Raw genomic sequence first — 20,859 nt, forward strand, 5'->3', positions numbered from 1 at the left:
TCTATCTCTTCTTTTTCACATTTTAATTTAATTGTAAACCTTAAAATTTTCATTACCCCCCTATCCTAACCCTATTCAGCTCTTCTTCTTATCCTTATCTTATTTATTTAAAACTCTAGTCTACTCACAAACCCTCCCCCCCCTCTTCCTCATTTTATCTACCAATTTTCCTATTCTTATTAAATCCCATGTACACTTCTTCCACTTTTCATTTCCTTCCCTAGCTCTAGTGAAAATTTATCTTCTTCTAATTTAACAATTTATTTACTTTCTTCCCTCCACCCTCCATTTTTAATTGTTTGCACCTTTCCCCCCTCCCCCTCTCTGCCTTTTTTTATGAAACTGAAGATCGGTGTACTTCATTCCACAATTTACAAACCCACCCTTTTGCACCTATAATACCACATCAAGTTGTGTAAAGTTCTTGGTTAAAGCTTCTAATTTATTGTGACCTTGATAACAAGGGAGGGGTGTTTATGACACCTATCTTCCCAACGTAAGTTAAGCTGGTTCTTACCATGTTGGATGGTGGTAGGTATGCAAATTCTCCTCTTCAGTAAATTAGATACTTGATAGGACTTCACCAGATTTCAAGTTTGTTTACAAATATTTTTTTGCTTAAACATTATTGGCATTCCTTGCTAAATGAACTCTTACATACTTTTTTATACATTCTCGCAAGTGGACCCTGACCTCGGAGCTTGGACTACCTGACGGATTTGACACTTTGGTACCAACTTTTGTTTTTATGAACACCCATATAATAAATAATTTTTTATCCACCCTTATTTGAGCTTCATGTGCTATGTTGTTAAAAGGTTTTATTTTCTAAAAACACACACACACACACACACACGCATCCCCTTGGGGATTTTTGAAAATCCATTGCAGGGGGACTATGTATAGCACCTAATTGGTCTTGCTCTGGCCTCATCTTTGCTAGTGACCTCAATGAAAGAAAGGTTTGAGACTTGAAGTGTGATTGATTTTTGTATATTTTTTGCATAATACTTAAAAAGGTTTGGCAAATATAAATTCGAGGACATTATTGCATCCATTAGGATTATTAGAGCACTCATTCTATATATTGTATGCCATATATGGGCATAGGAATATTGGGGCACCATGCTCGCACCATGATACCCATGGTGAAAAAGGCCACAATGGTGAATGTACCACACATGGCTAATATGAATTTATTATTGTCAATGGTGCCACCTAGCTAGTATCAGTACTGTATACTTGCTTCATAAATTATGTGTATCGCCCTTTTCCCAATATGATGATGATGGATTGCTGATATCCAAATGCACCATGGTGGGATGGGATGTGCTATACCACTACACACTACCCATTTAGCCACTTATCTTTGAGACTACACACTGCCCAATAAGCCACACTTCTTTTCGAGGGCAAATAATATATCTAAGGCGGTAAGACCATGTATGAGGGGATTATTTATTATGCCTCCTAATCCACCAATGGAGTTGGAATTCCCTAGTTTTTTTATAATTTATGAGGAATACATGATTTTCTTGAAGAGAATCCTATGTGTAAGGATAGATAATTAATAATGTCCAAGGACATATAGTACTTGGGAAAATGAATGCCTTCCTTGCCCATTAAAAATGTGGTGTAGTGACCACATTGTCCATTATGAAGTGTATCCATCAATGGCAGATGATGGAGGCCTGCTTTGAAGACCTACAATCAAAACAAAACACGAAACATATGAAATTATAAACATATATAGACCACCATCCAAAAACACAAAAACATTCTTTCAATTGTTTCGCAAAAAATCATCGACAATTGCTGACACACAAATTAAAGAAATTCACATAGGAGACTTCAACATTGACATGCTTCAACAAACAAAAAATTCATAAATGCTGCAAAACATTATGAACACTTTCGGCTACACCCTTCAATGCCATCATGTCATGACAATATATGGGTCACAACTAGATCACATTTGGACTAACATATGTAACAAAAAAAATGATAGTGGATTTGCATATGCATATTGGCCAGACCATTCTATGGTCTACATACATCTCGATAATTAACTCCCTGGAACAACCTTTTAAAAAAAACCAAAACAAAACCGAACCATTAATTCAAGAAAAACCAAACCTAAAACAAACTAAACAAAAAATACTTTCATCCATAGACCCTAATCCATACACCTTCCATTGACCTTATACCAATTCCACCCTTCTCAAAGCATCCTCAGTGGACCCTCCACCTTGTTTTTATAAGAATGGGTTTAGGGTTAGAGTTAAACCCTAACGAGCCATAACTTTTCATGGTTAGGCAGGAGAAGAGGGAGGAGGAGGGAGTAAGTGGAGGGAGGAGAAGGAAGGAGGAGGAGGGAGGAGAAGAGGGAGGAGGAGGGAGGAGAAGGGAGGAGGAAGAAGGAGGAGAAGAGGGAGGAGGAGGGAGGAGGACGAGGGAGGAGAAGGGAGGAGGAGAGGGAGGAGAAGGGAGGAGGAGGGTGGAGGAGGAGAGGGAGAGGAAGAGGATGGGTCGCAAGGTTGAAGGAGAGGGGAGGAGTTGCAAGGTTTGGACATGCTTTTGGACGTGGAGTGCAAGGATGCATGGACACTTGGAGACAATTGCTTGGAATACCAAAGTAGAACTCAACACAATGCCCCAAAGAGTCTAGGCTTCATTCCATTATGGGGTATTTATACAAGTTAGAGAGCTTCTCTCTCTACATGAAGGAATTGTAAGACATTCTCTCTCTACATGTAGAACTTGCATATATAAGTTGCATGTAGGAATTTAAAGTTGCATGTAGGAATTGCAAGTTGCATATAGGACTTGCATGTTGCATGTAGGACTTGCATGTAGAACATGCATGCAAGAGTTGCATGTAGAAACAGCATGTAGGAATCGTATGTAGAACTTGCATGTAGAACATGCAAGTTTGATTCGTAGAAGGGATTATTCCTAGCCTTATGCACGTATAAGCGGAGCTTTGTCGCTACTCTACACACACATTCTGTGCTACCTAAGTCCATATGTTGGCACAAAGACAACACTTTTTATGGCTCAAAATATAACTATTATAAACTAAAATCTGTGCTTTTGTGATAGCTATAACTTTAAATCTAATAGCTTAATAGAAATAAAGTATTATGATAAATTGGGATTGTTGGTTTTCTATTTGAATATAGAGATAGCTTTTTCTTCAATAAGAAGCCTCTTCTCCTCCACTTCTATGGACATAGAGTTTATATATATACCTATCTATCTTGACATCAAATATATGGTCTAACTCAACCTTGGATTCACTTTATGTTAAAAGAAGGAATATGTCATCTTCAACGAACAACTGCCATATGCGAAACACACTTAGATTTAAAACAAACCATCACATTGCATATCTAAATTCCAAAGTCAAGAAAGGTAGGTGCCTTACCTCAATATTCTCATCTTTCTCTAGTATATTATTGTTAAACAAGGAGATACCCATCTCCTCCTTCCCCTCGGAGCTCTGAGTGATATCCAAGCTTGCTGTGAGGTTTATTCATGCTTGGGTTTTTCTGGAAGATTGTCTCATCCACCTCTTCATACATTTTGGCTTGCTCAAAATAGATGGACAATGCTTCCAAAGGATTGAATTTGTCCTCCAACTCTAACAAAGGATCGTCATCAATCCTTACTTCCTTGTCAACCCTACAAGATTGTGCAATAAGGGCAATTGCATAATCTTCTCTCAAATTAAATAGGCAATGTATGTCATACAACAAGACATACTCTTTTCCCTCAATATTGAATGAGGGAAGAATGGGCAGAGTGAGGTCGGAGCTCTCAGCCTCAATGTCATCCACTAGGACAACATCTCTTAGGGTCTCATTTTTTAAGGCCACTAGGTCCAATGTTGCAACTACAAGCTCCTCCTCTTTCAGGTCGATCTTCTCTTCCACTTCTGGTAGGTCTGACTTATCTTCTATTTCCTCTTCCTCATCGATATCCTTTGCGTCCTCAACTGATCCATTAGCATATTGTACATACATGGCAAATGCAAGTGACTCTTCAAGTGCAAGTGCCCTTGTGTACAATACAGATTCCCTTGTGGTAGTCCTCAAAACTATCAAACAGCTTGTGCATTGGATACCTCATCCTATCATTTGTGGCAATGTCCTTGATATGTACAAAAGTCTTACTATTGACAACTTTTGATCCTTCAACTGTCAGCTTGTGGAAGTATTCATACACCTCTCTAAGAAAATCCTTGTGCTGTGTCAGAAGAGACTACAAATCCATCTCCTTATTGAAATCTCATGGTAATTTTTATAGTGCATTTGGCATTCTGACTTTTGTAGAAATTCAAAGAGCTGCAGTTGGGGTGACTTCTTTTCCTCCTTCTTTCCCTTAGCAACTGACTGTCCACCTTTTTCTGAACCCTTGTCATTGGTCTTTCTTCTCTTGATTGCATCATACAAAATTAAAATTGAGTCTTGCATATATAATGCTAAAAAGAAATAGAAGAACCATAAAGAAATTCTTACCAGAAGATTCCTCCTCCCTTACAGCATAAGCTGAGAGCTCAATGGTCTTCCTGACAGGTCTTCCTGCATCACCTCTACCATGTGGATGGTTAGCTCGTCCTCTTTGAAAGTTTGCAAAAAACATGATATGGCTGTCTTTCTAGTTAAATACACTGAAATTGCATTTTCTAGTAAAAACTCTATTAATGCAAATAAACTTCTAGCAATAGTAAGAAATTTGCTCATAAATGCAATATGGGGTAGTAGTCCTAAGATAACGAAGGCTCAAATTGCATTTTTAAGAAAACTCCTTGGCCACACAGTATTAATCTCAAGGCTCCATATTAAAACATCAGGTCCAGACAAATTCAGGTAAATCTTCAAGATAATTGTCTTGATCATTTAAAAGATGAAGCAAATGCCTAATAGCTGATGCAGTAGAATGAGAGTAGAATTAGATAGTTCAAGAAGACGCTTAGAAAGGTAGATCAAGATTGTGGTGTATTTAAGTACCTGTATCCTCTCTCCCCATCACTTTTGCACAAGTGTAGGTAGGTGAGGATGATGGTGGGAGATAAGACAAGGTCTAAAGTGTTGTCCAGATGAAGATGAGGAAGAAGATGAAGATACAAAACTGTTGAATGGATGGAGAAAAGTGAAGATAAGAGGAGATGGCACAGATATCTATGCAAGTCACACTTGTCAGCCACACATGCCAAAAATAGTCTTCAAGGTACTAGTGAGTTAAGTATCTAGTGATTGAATGCACCTATTTTTAGACCAAGCCGCCAGACTTAATCATCCCCCTTGTCATCTCCATCTCGAGTTTCATCTTCCTGCCTATAAGCATGTGCTATGCAACCTCAATAGCTCTATCACACTGACCCAATACAGCTCCAGCTCCATCACCCAGACCCACTATAGCTCTATCTCAACCCACCAAAATTCTCAATAGCTCTATGACACTGACCCACTACAACTGAAGCTCCATCACCCAGACCCACTATAGCTCTAGCTCAACCCATCAAGCTGACCCCCATTAAACTATCACCCACAACCTCACTAGCTCTATCACACTGACCCACTACAGCTCAAGATCCATTAATCTGACAACCATCAAGCTGTCACCCATGAAGCTCCTGTTATCTGCATACTAATAAGGTTAGTCTTTTTTGTAAACTTATCTTTCTCAATCCATTCTACAAACTCTTGCATACAAGATTGTTCAAGAAAATGGCTCCAAATTGCGTTTTTTATCATATACTAGCATACATAGCAATTTTTATGGATAAACGCGATAGAGGGTGTTTTTATGCAAAGAGGGCCTCAAATCATGTTTTTTGGAAAATATTCATGTCTTCTATGGAGCAAGGACTGGGATCTAAGAAAAAGTGAGGTCTAGAAAATCACAGATCAATAAAACGCTACTGCCCACAAATATAGCGGATTCCAAAGTGGGATATATGAATACCTGGACTTTTTGTGTCCATGGCTAGCCCTGGTGACTTGTTTGTGGCTCTTGCATAGGTGCAGTAAGGGGGGGGGGCTGATGGGAGTAAGGGGGGGGGATGATGGCAGTGATGTAGATAAGGATGTGGTGTAGGGATGGAGAAAAGTGTAGATCAAAATTGCACATGTGGAAAATGGTCTTCTAGGTATGCGTGCATTTATTTGTTCATCATTGTTGGAACGAGGTTGGAATAGATTTCAAGACAAAACCACCACTAAGTCTCTACTAAGTAGAGTTGCCCCTCTTTTTATCCCTATCTATAGTTTTAGTTGCCTCCAACCTCACCAACTCACCACCTCTATCACAGATTCCCACTACAGCTCCAGCTCCAACCTCACTACCTCACCACCTCCATCATAGAGTCCCACTGTAGCTCCAACTCCAACCTCACCAGCTCCACCACCCACCACTGTAGCTCCAATCCCAACCTCCCCGAATCCATCTCAAACCTCCCTAGCTCTAGATCCAACCTCACTAGCTCCAGCTCTATTCTGAACCACCATCTTGACCTATTTGTCATCAAGACACACAAGCTCAAGTAAAAAAACTGTCACCAATTATTGGTTTTTTCCAGTTGTTAAGGTGAAATGGACATTCCATAGCACATCTCATCTGCATTCTAGGGATTAGGAGGATGGTGGAGTCTAACTGATTGATTAAATATCCTTCAAATAAATTTGCTAAAAAACGTGATTTCATCTTTTTCTTTATATTTCTTCTCCATATTGCGTTTTCTAGCAAATGTTTTGCATGGAGTGTGTTGTTGAAGTATATAAAATTTTATTTGCCTAAAAATGTGATTTCAACATTTTGCCCATATCTTTGCATCAAATTGTGTTTTTAAGCAAACCCTTGGGTGGCTTATTTCCTTGTTACGTTTGGGTTTTTGTCCAAGAGAAGAACACAATAAACTATCGCAAGAACCAAAGCAACAGCCAGAAAGAAAGGGAAGGGACTTGACATTGTAGGGGCTGCCACAGCTCCATCCAGATCAAAATCCTCAAAGAAGGGGAAGCCTACGCACATGCTAGCAAGGAACATGAAGAAGAGAGTGAGCCAAAGCAAATCTATCTTGATGGAGAATAGGAAGACTTAGAAAGCCATAGGATATGTAGTACCCATGGCACCATTCCAAAGGCTTGTGAGGGCAATATGCATCAACTGGCATGTGGATTTCCAAGGAGTTGTTGAAGAGTGGCTTATAGAGTTTTTCATGGACACCATGATGGTAGCAGCTCATGCACACAGGGTCACTATCATGAAAAAAGACATCCAAAGACTTGTAAGGGTCAGGTATAGATATGATAAGATCCTTCATGCAGAGGATTGGGATGATCCAAAAATGAGAGATATCTTGTTGATACCTCTAGCCAGTAAACCTAAAGCAGATGTAGTCAAGATCATAGAGGATACTCACCAACATGAGACCAGAGGCAAGGACATTGAAGTGGGTTCTAGATAGAACAGGAATCCCATCGATGATCCGAAGACAAGAGGAAGGGCAAACAATTTAAGAAGTTTTAAATTCAATGCATTGATATAAAAAAGATTGAAAACATTCTTTGTTTTTATTGCAAATGAAAGAGGATAGTTTTGGCTCTGAATATGTACATAGCTTCAAACCAAAGACAATTTTGAAGTTGCTAGAGGTCTCTTCCCCTTGTCCAGCACCAGACCAAACAATCCATACAAGAGCGGGCTCAAAATCTCCGAGTTGAACAAGAGGCTCAAAATGTCTTTGTCACTTGCAATCTAGAAGATATTCTAGAAGGTGTTGGTGTCGATAAGCTGCTTAAACAATTCTCAAAGGACGTGGAAGGAGAAGCTGCAGTTCCTTTCCATGTAGAACTACCACAAAAGCTTGAGCCTATGCATGAGGAGGTAGGGACATCAAAGCAGCACGAGCCCGAGCCCATGGATGAGGAGGTAGGGACACCAAAGGAGCATGAGGAGTCGAATGCATGAGGAGGCAGTACCGATAGAGGATGTATAGCAACAACAACTTGAGCAGCATGTGGAAGATTCTCAGAAGGAGTCTCCACTACAAAAAATTCAAGAGAGAGATTCTGAGCATCAATAGAAAAACACATGATACTTGCAATCATTTTGTATTAATACATCAAATGTCAACTTCTTTTTTTTGGATTGCAAGTAATACCTGGAGTCAATAGCTTCGTATTATCTGAATTGTTCTATTTACAATGTTTTTGCATTGAATTTTGCTTTCGCTCCTTTGAAGTATTTGCAAAAATAAATTTTTAGCAATATGTAAATGTATGAGAATAGATTTAGGAGAAACACGGGGTGGAAACCAACTTACTTTCCTGTTGTTCAAAATGAATGAAAATTCTTTACGAATATTGTTCTCAGTCTCCATAATAATGTCATTGCATAGCTGAGAGAGAGTGCAGCATTGTCTTAGAAGGATGTCATTCTCAATAACATTTATTTCAATTATTGGACCTAAAGACCTCTCGTCTTGGTCCATTGCCACAAGTTTTATGCCTATCATCCTACTGCATTTATAGTAAAAAGAGAAAATAAAGTTTTGTGAGGCAATCATGCACTTAATATTGATGGAGTTATGAGCAACCTCACCATACACATTGTTGGCTCCCATTCTATCCCAACCATTATCCAAAAATTTTGGAATTGGAATTTTGTCATACCCTTTTACTTTGAAAGTCAACATTGTCTTACAAACTTTAGCTGGATCATCCTAAAAAAAGCTCTATAGTTTTTGAACCTCTCTGACGCATCTTGTGCCTTCCCTTTTTACTCTAAAATTTTTCACTCTGCCCTTCCAAGAAGCCAAAAAAGTGTTAGTTGATTGTTGCTTTCTCTGCTTGTTGGGTTGCATTAGAACCCAATCTCCTTTCACCACTACTATCCTTTTCCAGCTACCATCCACAGTCACAGTATTGGAAACTTCTACACATGAGATTAGTGAGGTAGGTATTCATGGCAAAGAGATACTTTGTACATCCACATCTTCGCCAAGTAGAGTGACAAACCGTTTCCTAGTGGCACGACCAAAGTTTTTGGTTGCCATCTGAAATCCTCACTCTAATACCTACAAAGTCAAAGAAACACACACCAAAATAGTAAGACATTAACAAAAATGAACGAAATTGGAAACAAGCGAATAAAAGGTGAAAGGAGCTTATTGTCTTGAAAGTTTAAGAGCATCACAACAATAGTGATGCAATGAGGAATGCTTGTCGAAGAGAGAATGGAATGGCTTGTGGTGGCGAAAGTAGAGGAATGCTTGTTGAAGAGAGAATGGCACCTAAGAACAAGAGAAAGTAGATGGTTGTTTTGGGTCACTATGCGAGAAGGTTTCAAAATGGAGCTCTGTTTCGATTTTGGGTCCACATCTCTTGATAGGATAGGTGAACCATAAAAGAATAAAAAACAAATCTTCTCATTAATGCTACACGCTTGTGACAACATAAAGTATTATTTTAATATTTTTTCCTTCTTTAATGGAATTTCTATGTTACGTTGGCCTTCTCCTCATTGGTTGAGACACATTTTTCCCAAACCCTAAAAGGCCCCAAAATGAGCTCCCTTTTTTCCTAATGCTCCATCAACAAGTGACTTGTAGTAGGCTGCAGCGGCTAGGCTCTAAAACAAAGGCTCAACTAAGCCCCAGGCTCTAAGCTCATCACAAGTGGCCCTCGCTAGCAATAGGAGGCCAAACAGGCTCCGAAGGCTTGGCTCCTTCAGCAGCGCCCTAGGGTCTGAGCTCCTACAACTTCAACTCCTCCTGGCCTCTACCTTCACATGTACTCCAATGCCAACCACCTTAGGCAATGACAAACAATAACTCTAGAAATGACCTATATGAAACAACAATGCATACGGACTGCAAACAAAGCTTCTATGCCACGTGCCTCAACATGAGGTGACAACAGTGCCTTAGCAACGAGAGCATCCATAGCCCACAACTCCAACCATAGTAGCATCCTAACAAACCAAGCCTATGCTCCAACAACCCTGTAGCAAGCATCATAGGCTAACGGAAGGCAACCACCAATGAAATGGCCTGATAAAAGGCAACCTTCGATGAAACACCATCAAGCAACCTCCAACAATGCCAGTCGCCATCTCCAGCAACCACAACATTCTATTATGGCCTCCACTCCAACTACACAACACATCCAGCATTGGACAATGGCCAACTACAACCTTAGTCTCTAGCATCGTCTCTGACAAGAACTGCCAAGCTTCTCCATACGTAGAGGCACCCAAAAGCTCTCTTAGACAATAGAGGTGCCCAAAATCTCTCTTCGACAGAGAGACCTCAGGCGAGATGCAGCAAAAGTAAGAAATCCACTCTGAGCAAGGCCCGGTACAGATTTGCAATGCTCACGAACGACTTGATGCCTTGTTAAGTCACACACGTCGACAGAATATTGATATATTTTGATAGAATCTTGACATATTATGTCTAACCTTATCACCAAGGTTGAGTCCTCTCAATGACACGTGGCACTCATCCTCCACATGGCACCTTGCACTACCACGTCATCATCTCACAGGCCACATAAGCCCTATTGCCACATCAACATCCTTGACTCTTTGCTACATAGGCAACCACATCATCATGCCACGTATATGTGCCATTTCAACACAATGCTGCCCAATCAGCATGTGCATGTAAACTGCCACCACAGAGGCCAAGTATGTTGCAGCCACAGAGGGTTGCAAGGAGGCTATATGGCTTGATCGACTAATGAGAGATTTGGGGATTCATACAGGTGTACCGACATTGCATAGTGATTCATGAGTGCTATTCAGCTAGCACAGAATCCGGTCTTTCATGCAAAGACCAAACACATTGAGGTCAGGTACCATTTTATTAGGGAGGTACTTGAGGACAAATGCATAGAGCTTGTCAAGGTTCATATAGATGATAACACTGAGAAAGAGTCTACCTAGTCACCGATTTGAGTATTGTCATGTATTGATGGGCATTGGATAGTAGTATGCTCATTGGTTGTTTTCCCTTAAAGGCACATTGGCCTTTAAGTGGGAGGTTGTGGGGGTTAAAGGCCAGTGTACCTTAACCCTGGTTATGTACAATACTAAAACACATATATATATGGATGAAATAGAAGATTAGGGTGTTTTGCACCCACCAAAACTTGTGTCTCTCAAGCTCCCTCTCACCCTCTCAGCTTCCATTGTGTCCTCACACAAAGTCCTTAGTGTCCTATGTGGATACAAGTTGGACACTACTATGCAAGAACCTGGGTTTTTGGGAGTAGATGATGCAATAGCAGAGGTTCTTACTTTCACACTAGCCACAATCAAAGATGCATACAAATCAATATTTTCCAATGTTAGAAACATAAACTAACCCAATGTTAATGCACAAAATTTCAACCTAAAGAGGATTACCATGTAATGTGTAGTATGTGACTCCCCCCATGCTTCTACCATCAATGATATGAATTCTCCAATGTTATCCTAAATCTCTTGTAATAAAGCTAGTGCATTTGATCTTGTCTAAGAAAATTTATAAATTCATCAAGCCTTGGACTCCACAATTTTGCTCTCAAAGTTGTAAATTTGCAGGTGTGAAGCTTGATTTGTACAAAGCTTTTTAGTACTCCTAGCTCTGAGCCAATGTATGTTTTTCTTTATTAGCATTGTGGTTGGACAAGAACCTCTTTCCTCCACCCATGGACACTTTAGCAGGAAGGTTTTGTGTCTTTCTAGAATGGATTCTTGTCTTGCTTAAGCTTCACATTGCCTTCCTGAAGGCCCATCAGTGAGAGTGGTTCTTTAAATTTTGCAATGCATTGTGCAGAGACTTGCTGTGGCCTCAAATTCCAAGCATAAACTAGAATCTAGAGATAGAGTAACTTGTCAAGTATGCATAGCTCAACATGCAAAGTACACACATGTACCCGCTCCAATGGAATCAGCAAAATGGAGTCCCACTTAGGATCCTTTTGGTGACAATCAGGGGCTGCACTTTGGTTGCAAGAAAGGATGCCATTTTCCCATTGCAAGCTTCCCTTTTGCATCTTCTAAGAGTGGGTGCAATACAAGAATGCCCATTTTGCATCTACACCTATATCACAACCATACAAGCACTTGAGGATCTTCAAATCACCAGCTAGATGCCATTCAACTTGAAATGTTTCATGCCCATCCAATGTAAATATTTGCCCTACTTCTTATCTTTGAATAATCAATGGGATGCGGGTTCTCTCCAAAACCCACTTCAATTTCTCGTGGCACTCCTTTGGTGTCTCAAATGTTGCAAACCACTATATGTCCTTCTCAAATTGGACTGAGAAACCCTACTCAGCTTCCTCATCCCCTTGAGCAAAATTCAAGGCGTCATTCATAACACAAATGCTCACCCTCTCTAGCTGCTCTTTCACCAACTGAGCTTAATCCATTTTTATAACAAATACTAGTTTGCCATCTGTACAATAAAAGAGAAATGCAGTAAGAATATAGAAATGAGAAATAAAGTTGAGTGCAAAGATGAAATTTCTCTTACCTTCTTCTCTCATCCCATAGAATTTGACCATGGCTCTTTGCAAATTTTATACATCCAAGTAAACATTATTGAAAGCATTCATCTCAAATGTTTGGATGCCAGATTTCTTTTTTCTCTTCCAAGTCATCGTGCCACTTACACAATGGTATCCTCCAAGATTTTCTTTAGCACATTTGTTTGTTTCTTGACATGCAAGCCTTACAGACCAGGGTGTTGACAATGGCATTGTAGATATCTGATACTTTTCCTTACACTAGTAGCATCATAAGCTCCAAGCACCTCCTGTGCTTGCACAAGGCTCTTGACATCCTTCATCACCTCTCTACTGACTTGATCACACAACCCTTTTTGTCTAGGGTCCTTCAACACTTCAAGGACATCACTTGGCTTTTATTAAACTTCACAAAACATATGCAGGGTCAATATCATCAATTTCCATTGTTCCTATCACTCCTCCATGAAATTCCTAAAGTAGAGTACAAATGAGTCTTATGGAAACAATGTAGCACCACAAATATTTCAGAGGAAGAAATCTCATTGAAACATTGGGGAACTAACCTTGCAGTTTGTACTCTCCTCTTTTAGGCACCACTATTGACCGACATTGATGCATCCAGAGATTACAATTGTCTTTTCCTCTCCTTCAATCCCAAAGGTGTTCCCTTCAACTTTTGTACTCATTCTATCGACTTCTCCCATTCCTTCTCCACACCACCTTGAACTTGGCCATAGATAGACCTTTCCAAAGCTTGTTTGCTTTTAGTGAGCTTATGGATTGATTCTTCCAATTCCTTTTGCTCCAAGTCGAGTGCATGGGCTTTGTCACTAAGTTCCTTGTTTTGCAATTGGAGATCCTACATACTACTATGCATTGCCACAATAGTAATATTTCCCAAATGTGCTAGTTCTTCTATTTGGGCTCTCTACACCTTGCTTGCTTGCATAGCCAATGTCTGAGCATGGTTCAATTCATTGCAATAACAAATCAATCCAGCATGTCCATCACCAACAAATCAAAAAATATCATGCAGTGTATGAAAAGGAGGACTCTTTTGGGTGGCAGGGTCTAAAAGATACAAGGTTCCATGCATCCAAAGGTCAAAATGCTTCTTCCCTTGCAATAGAAGACCATGGAGCACATTTTGAGGAGTTTCCCTATATCCCAAATGGCGTTTGCTTGCATATTCAACCTCTAGTTGTAAGTTCACATGGTACCTATTGGATATGTCCTCGAATGGTGCCATGAGTACTCACAGAGAGGTATCAGCAATGCAGAGGGAGGGAGTAACAAGAAAGAGGGAGGAGGAGAAGGAGGTCAGGGCAAGAGAAAGAGGAGGAGGAGAGTAGGGTGGCTAGTGCAGAAGGGAGGGAAGGACCTCGTGTAGGAAGGAGGAGGGGACAAGAAGGAGGGAGGGGGAACTAGGAAGCTAGAGGAGGGAGAGGGAGTAGGGCAGTTGGAGAAGGAGGGAGGAGGAGCCAAAAGGAGTAGGGTGGCTGGAGGAGGAGGGGAGAGGGAGGAGGGAGGAGGAGGAGTAAGAAGGATGAGGGGAGATTCAAGAAGGAGGAGGAGGAGGAGGAGCAAGAAGGAGGAGGGGAGAGGAGGAAGGAGGGAGAGGGGAAGGGAGGGAGACTCAAAATTTGAAAATTAAAATTTCAAAAAGTGGCCCCCTCCCCTCATTGATGGGGGGAGAGGTGGCTTAATTATGGCCTTAACTCAACTAGGTTCAGTTTCTTAGGACTCCTTGGGACCCTCCAAGCCCCTTGCATTAGCCCACTAATTATTCCCTAATACATTCCTTATGAGGCCCTTTTGAGACACCAATTCTTACCTAATGACTTGTTAGCCTATGAAACATGAAGTTAAAAAGAGCACGAATTTTAAATCTTCTCCTATGAGATATAGGTTCTCCTTTTCATATTCAACATTCCAAATTCTCTTCTTCCTTTTTCTCAAGACATTGTTGTGGACATTCAAAACTCTCTTTTTCTTGTGTTGAGGATGTTCTCCAAGACATTCTCTACATTCTCAAGACTTTCATTGCTTCCAAGGTATCAAAACTATGAACATTCTCTGAACTTTGTTGCTTCCTATATATGACTCTTATGACATGCTTTGAACACTCTCTTTCATTGCTTCCCTCCTCTTCTTTCCTCTCTTCTCTCTCATTCCATCCTTAGGTTAGTACGTCTCTTCCCTCCCCTCCCTTCTTCTTTTGTATCTCCTTCCATCCTTAAGTTAGTATGTTTTCATAGTTTTTCCTTCCTTCCTTCACTTATAAAATGAAGACTCTTTTGTCCCATCCTCCCTCCTTACTTTTGTATTTCTTTGCATCCCTTCCTTCAGTATCTCTATCCCATCCTATCCCTCCTCCTCCTCTCCCTCTCTTTCCTCTCTTCCTCCTCCTCTCTCCCTTTTATCTCCTTCCTCTCCATTTTGTCTCCTCCTTCTCTTCCTCTCTCTCTACACTTGATTGGTGCACACATCTCTCCTCTTTTTTCTCTCCTCCTCCTCATCCTCTCTCTCCACTCCTGGCTACCATGGCAGCGGGCACTTCTCTTCTCCTCTCTCTCACTTTTCTCTCCTCCTTCTCTTTCTCTCTCTCTCTACACTTAGCGACCGGTGGTAGTGAGCACCCCTCTACTCTCTTTCCTCTCCTCCTCCTTATCCTCTCTCTGTACACTTGGTTGCTGTGGTAGTGAGCATCTCTCTCCCCCTCCTCTCTCTCCCTTTTCTCTCCTCCTCCTCCTTATCCTCTCTCTCTACACTTGGCTACTACAAGCGGTCACCTCTCTCCTTGCCTCTCTCTCTGTTTTCTCTTCTCCTTCTCTTCCTCTCTCTCTACACTTGTCTCACTCCTCCTCCTCCTCTCTCTCTCTCTACACTGGCTACCATTGTCACAATGAGCATCTCTCTCCTCATTTTTCTCTCCTCATCGTCATCCTCTCTCTCTACACTTAGATGCCCCATGAGGTGGCAATGGGCACCTCTCTCCTCCTCCTCTCTCTCCCTTGTCTCCCCTCCTCATCCTCACTCTCTACAATTGGCTGCTGCAGTAGGCAATAGTGGCAACCTCTCTCCTCCCCCTCTGTCTCCCTTTTCTCTGCTCCTTCCCTTCCTCTCTCTCTACACTTGGTTGCCTGTGGCATCAAGCACCTCTCTCCTCTCTTTTCTCTCCTCCATCTCTAGTTATCTCTCTAGACTTGGCTATTGCCATTGGCAGCAAACACCTCTCTCTCTCTCTCTCTCTCTCTCTCTCTCTCTCTCTTTGTGCATGATAAGGTGGTACAAAAAGTGGTGTCCGGGACATTGCTATGTTGGTGATTTTAATAGTGCTCTATAATGTACAATGTATGAAAATTTAAAAACGTAGCTCATAAATGAATTCAACTGCACGTCTTCTTGTAATGACCTATAACGACCTCCATGTTGTGTCTCTACCCCCCATGACCTCCTCTCTGTCTGTGTCTCTATCACTCTCTCTCTATCTCTCTCATTCTCCTCCTTGCATCCGAGCGTTGTTTGTTTATCTTTCACCTATGCAAGAGGAAGGTGTTTTGAGCTATGTGTGTGTGTGTGTGTGTGTGTGTGTGTGTGTGTGTGTGTGTGTGTGTGTGTGTGTGTGTGTGTGTGTATGTGTGTCAATTTTGGTGAGTTTGTTGCTAGTCTCTGATATCGATTCAGATAGTTCCAAGAAATTCCTTCCACAATGTTGGTCTATTCATGTTCATGGAAAACGAACTATTGTTTGTGTTGATTCTGCAATTCCAGTAATGCTCTCTGCTCGGCTAGTTGTATGAAGACAAGAGGCATGGTTATGGGTCTAGTTCCTATCAGGTATCTCTTGATTTATGCTCTTAAGCAACTGTAGCCTGCACATTCTTCTCTCTCTCATGCTCTTTGGTTGTTTTATTTCTCTATAAAAACATTGTTATATGACCTATTGAGTGATCCTCTTGCTCATTTGTTGTTGTGTTGCACTGTTCAGGCATACTTTCTTTAACATTGAGGGCACGAGATGATTTCAAGAAGCCACAATGATTTGTGCAGATGCTCCATCCCTGCATCCTCAACGTGCACCCATTGTGCTCGAGACCAACGCACAGTTATAAGGGAATATGAAGTGAGAAGAAAAAGGGAACAATGCAACAAAGCAAGGCTTCAAGAGTCCAATCTCACTACTTATGAAAGAAAGAGGAAAAAAGTTTGTCACGATGTGGCAATGTTTTTTGCTCAACAAACAACTAGAATGGACAGTGGAGCAAAGAGAGACATATTGGATAGATTGCAGGCACATCCTGCCCTGAGAATAGCTCAACTACAAGAAACAAGAGATGAATCTAGTGTTCAGGCAGCTCTCCTATGTGGTGTTCACAGTACCCTCGAAACAGTGAAGCGACCAAAGTCATCAGATGAACTATTTTTCAAAAGGTCTAGTTTGATGACGTTAGTGAACGATGGGATAAAAGGGGCTCCCAATCTAAACATTTCAGCAACTTCAAGAGTTTTAAACATTCATTGGAGGAATTTTTATGCAGCCAAATCTAGACTCCTTTTAAAGGAGGATGAAAATCTCCCCTTGTCCACTTGCCGACGGCAAGTACATATAGTAGCATCATCACCCAAGAAAAGTATGCTCGTTATGGCATATTCATACTTGTTATTGCTACTTAGTAGGAGACATTGCTTGTTAGTGCTACTAATTGCTTGTTGCGGTTAGTGTAGTTACTATGACATAGTGCTTGATAGTGCTGATTAGTGCTTCAAGTACTCTTGTTTATTGTGCAACAATGTAGTTCCTATTATTGCTTAATAGTGGTTATTAGTGCTTGTTAGTACTTGCTAATGCTTTATATAAGTTTTTGGTGCTTGCTAGTGCTTGTTTGTGCTACATATTTCATGTTACTTCCACTTACTGTCACATAGTGCTCGTTAGTGCCTATTAGTGCTTGTTAGTGCCTGCTAGTTTAGTAACCTGCAAATTATACCTGCTAGTGTTGCTTGTTATTGCCCCATTTAGTGCTTGTTAGTGCCTATAAGTGCTTGTTAGTTCCTGTTAGTTCAGAAACCTTCTAATTAGTATCTTTTAGTGCCTATTAATACTTTTTGTTGCTTGTTATTGCCCCACTTAGTGCTTGTTAGTGCCTATTATTTCAGTAACCTACTAATTAGTACTACTTAATGACATGCTATTTCATGCTTGTTAGTTTAATGCTATCTAGTGTTGCTTGTTTTTGCCTGTTAGTACGTGTTAGTGCCTGATAATGCCTGTTAGTGTTGCATACTAGTGTTGCTTGTTATTGCCCCACTTATTGCTTGTTAGTGCTTGTTAGTTTCTGTTAGTTCAAAAACATGCTAATTAGTACCTATTAGTGCCTGTTAATGCTTGTTGATGCTTGATCCTAATCTGATCACTTTTGTAGATAAAATTTCTGATCACATTGGATGTTTTCATGTGCAGGTTGAGTTATTTATAGAGTTCAAGAAAAATTATCTAGACATCACAATGCAACAATGCTCATTTGAACGATTAAAACCATTTTTTGTCCATAAATTGAAGGACAGATATACATGTTGCTGCATTCAACATGTCCAAATGGCCTTCTTGAAAGACTCCATCAATATCATGCATCGTCCCAACACCGGTTTGCATGAAGTGCATTGTTATTGCAATTGTGAAATATGTGCAAGGGACAATACTGGAGATGTTTGTAAAGCTTCTAATCATACATACATTGGCGTTACGTGCTTTTAGGACAGTGTGTTGTTAGAAGCCTTTAGGAAGCATGTACCATCACTTGGAATGCCTCATGGGAGAATGTACTAGTTGCAAGCAAAAAAAATTTCTGGCCTGCCCACAAGAGAAGGTTGACTCTACCCACCATGTTTCCGTTAAGTTTTTTGAGGATCTAGACATAACTGTTTGGAAAACAGGGGGAGAAAAAAAGAAGAAAGGTGCTCACATTCAAGAAAATGACTTGCACTGCCTTATTACGGATGTCTCAGGATTGCATGAAGAAGTTCATTATGCACAACTTCATATACAAGTGGCAAGCTAAACAATTTAAAGAGTGTCTACAAAGGTTTTCTAAAGATGTTGTGTTTGTGGTGGATTTTGTAGAAAATTACACCTTTAAGGAATAGAATGAGATACAATCTATGCACTAGCACTCTGACCAAGTCACTAATCTTGTTCAAATAACATATGTTTGGACAAGAGGTGAGGTTTAAAAAACCATCCATTTCTACATATCTTATGACACTTAGGTGCATGATACTCTGTTTGTTCACAGCATTGTTTTATGCTACATTACAATTGGTTTGAAGGATAAGATTTGGCACTAAAGCAACATTGGGTTTGGTCAAATGGTGCAGCTTCCTAGTTTAAAGCGAGACGGACTGCTTTCTTTGTTGCAAGGTATCCTTCCTTAAGTAACCTAAAGATGACATGGAATTTCTTTGGTTCTAGACATGGAAAGGATGAGCATGATGGAGCAAGAGCTATTGTGAAAAGAGCCTTGACACATGAGCAATTGAAGGAAAATTCAAAGAAGCTTACTTGTGCTGCTGATGTGGCCCAGTTTTCTGTGTTTAGATCTCTCAAATGGAGCTCAGGCCTCCTATCCATCAAAAGAAAGGAATATAAGAAGGTTGTTATAGGAGGTGAAGCTAGGAGAAGTGGATAGATTAGTAGCATGGGACTGTGCTCCTATTCCCCTGGTGCGATTGTTGCATTCGGTCTCTAGATTCTCAGAGCACAAATGCACAGAGCTCAGAACGCGAAAGTTGTCATGCTATTGTTGTGCTTGCATTGCAGGTTCTTGGAATAGATGTTGCAATAAAGCATATAAGATAGGTTGGGAATATCAACTTATTGTCTTTGGAGAGGAGATGGAAGCTACAGAAAACCCTTGTGATGATCTTGCATATGAAGAACATCATGATACACTGAGTGATGCTCTCTACGTTGGAGACAATTTTGTAGTCAATGCAGAGGCTGAAAATGATGAGGGTGCAGATTTCTATGTCCTACAGTGCATTGCCAAGAAGGAGCTTGCGAATCAAAACTTGAAGGATGGATGGGAAAACATCATTTCATCTAGTAGTTTTGTAGTGAAGGGGTTGTACTATGGAAAGAAGGCAGATAACTATTACTACCTTCTTGATAATGAACCCATGTTTTCTTGTATTCTCACCTTGTTAGATCTATAAAGTTTCCCATGGTGGAACTTATGGATGGTGACAAGCTGTTCTTCATGTCAGATGAGGTGCATGAAGACATATACAACAACATGCCATTTGAGATGTAAACATCATAGCTCTAATGTCTTCTCATACTTTCATGAATGATTGGGAACATCACTTTATAGTCCCTGCAATAGTGTGTGTTGCTATACTTTGAATGGCTACCACCCTTTCATTCCATGTATATAGTCATTGGTTTGTATGAGTGGTTAGAGCTTGTAGTTGGTGCTACTAGTGCTACTAGTTGGTGCTACATAACTGTGCTACTAGTGCTACTACATAATGCTACTACAAAGTGGTGTATATTGTGCTGCTATTCCTGCCCAATGATACTACTAATTAGTAATGCTTCTTCTACTAATTAGTGATGCTACAAATTGCTGTTACAAATTGGTGCTACTAAAAAGTGGTGTATATAGTGCTGCTGGTCCTGCTCGGTGATTATACTAATTAGTAATGCTATTGCTACTAATTAGTGATGCTACTAATTAGTGCTACTGGTGCTATTACAAATTGGTAATGCTACAAGTAGTGTTGCTACTACCACTAATTAGTGTTGCAACTGCTAGTTGTTAGTGCTGTTGCAAGTGGTTGGTGATGTTGCAGTGCCAGTAAGTGCTGCTAGTAGTGGCACTCAATGCTTGGCATAGATTAGTGGTTAGAGCTAGTAGTTGGTGCTACTAATTAGTAATGCTGCTGCTACTAATTAGTGCTACTAGTGCTATTACAAATTGGTAATGCTACTAAGTAGTGCTGCTACTACCACTAATTAGTGATGCAACTCTGCTAGTTGGTTAGTGCTGCTGCAAATGGTTGGTGCTATTGCAGTGCTAGTAAGTGCTGCTAGTAGTCGTACTCAGTGCTCAGTATGGTTAGTGTCTTCCATCACATTGCAAAAAGAATTTTAATGCTATGTACCTCCCAAGGACATTCTATTAATTTCAAGCACATTACACTATAAAAACACAAAGTAGGAGTTGAAATAAGAACACTATGAATGCCAGTCTTTGTTTCAACTAGAAAAGGAATCCAATTAGTCTTCCATTTCCAAAAAGGAAATGTACAGGAAAAAATGAATGATATT

Source organism: Dipteris shenzhenensis, chromosome 13 (genome assembly GCF_047967505.1).
Source record: "Dipteris shenzhenensis isolate YYH24624 ecotype China chromosome 13, Dip_SZ_1.0, whole genome shotgun sequence".
NCBI lineage: Eukaryota > Viridiplantae > Streptophyta > Polypodiopsida > Gleicheniales > Dipteridaceae > Dipteris > Dipteris shenzhenensis.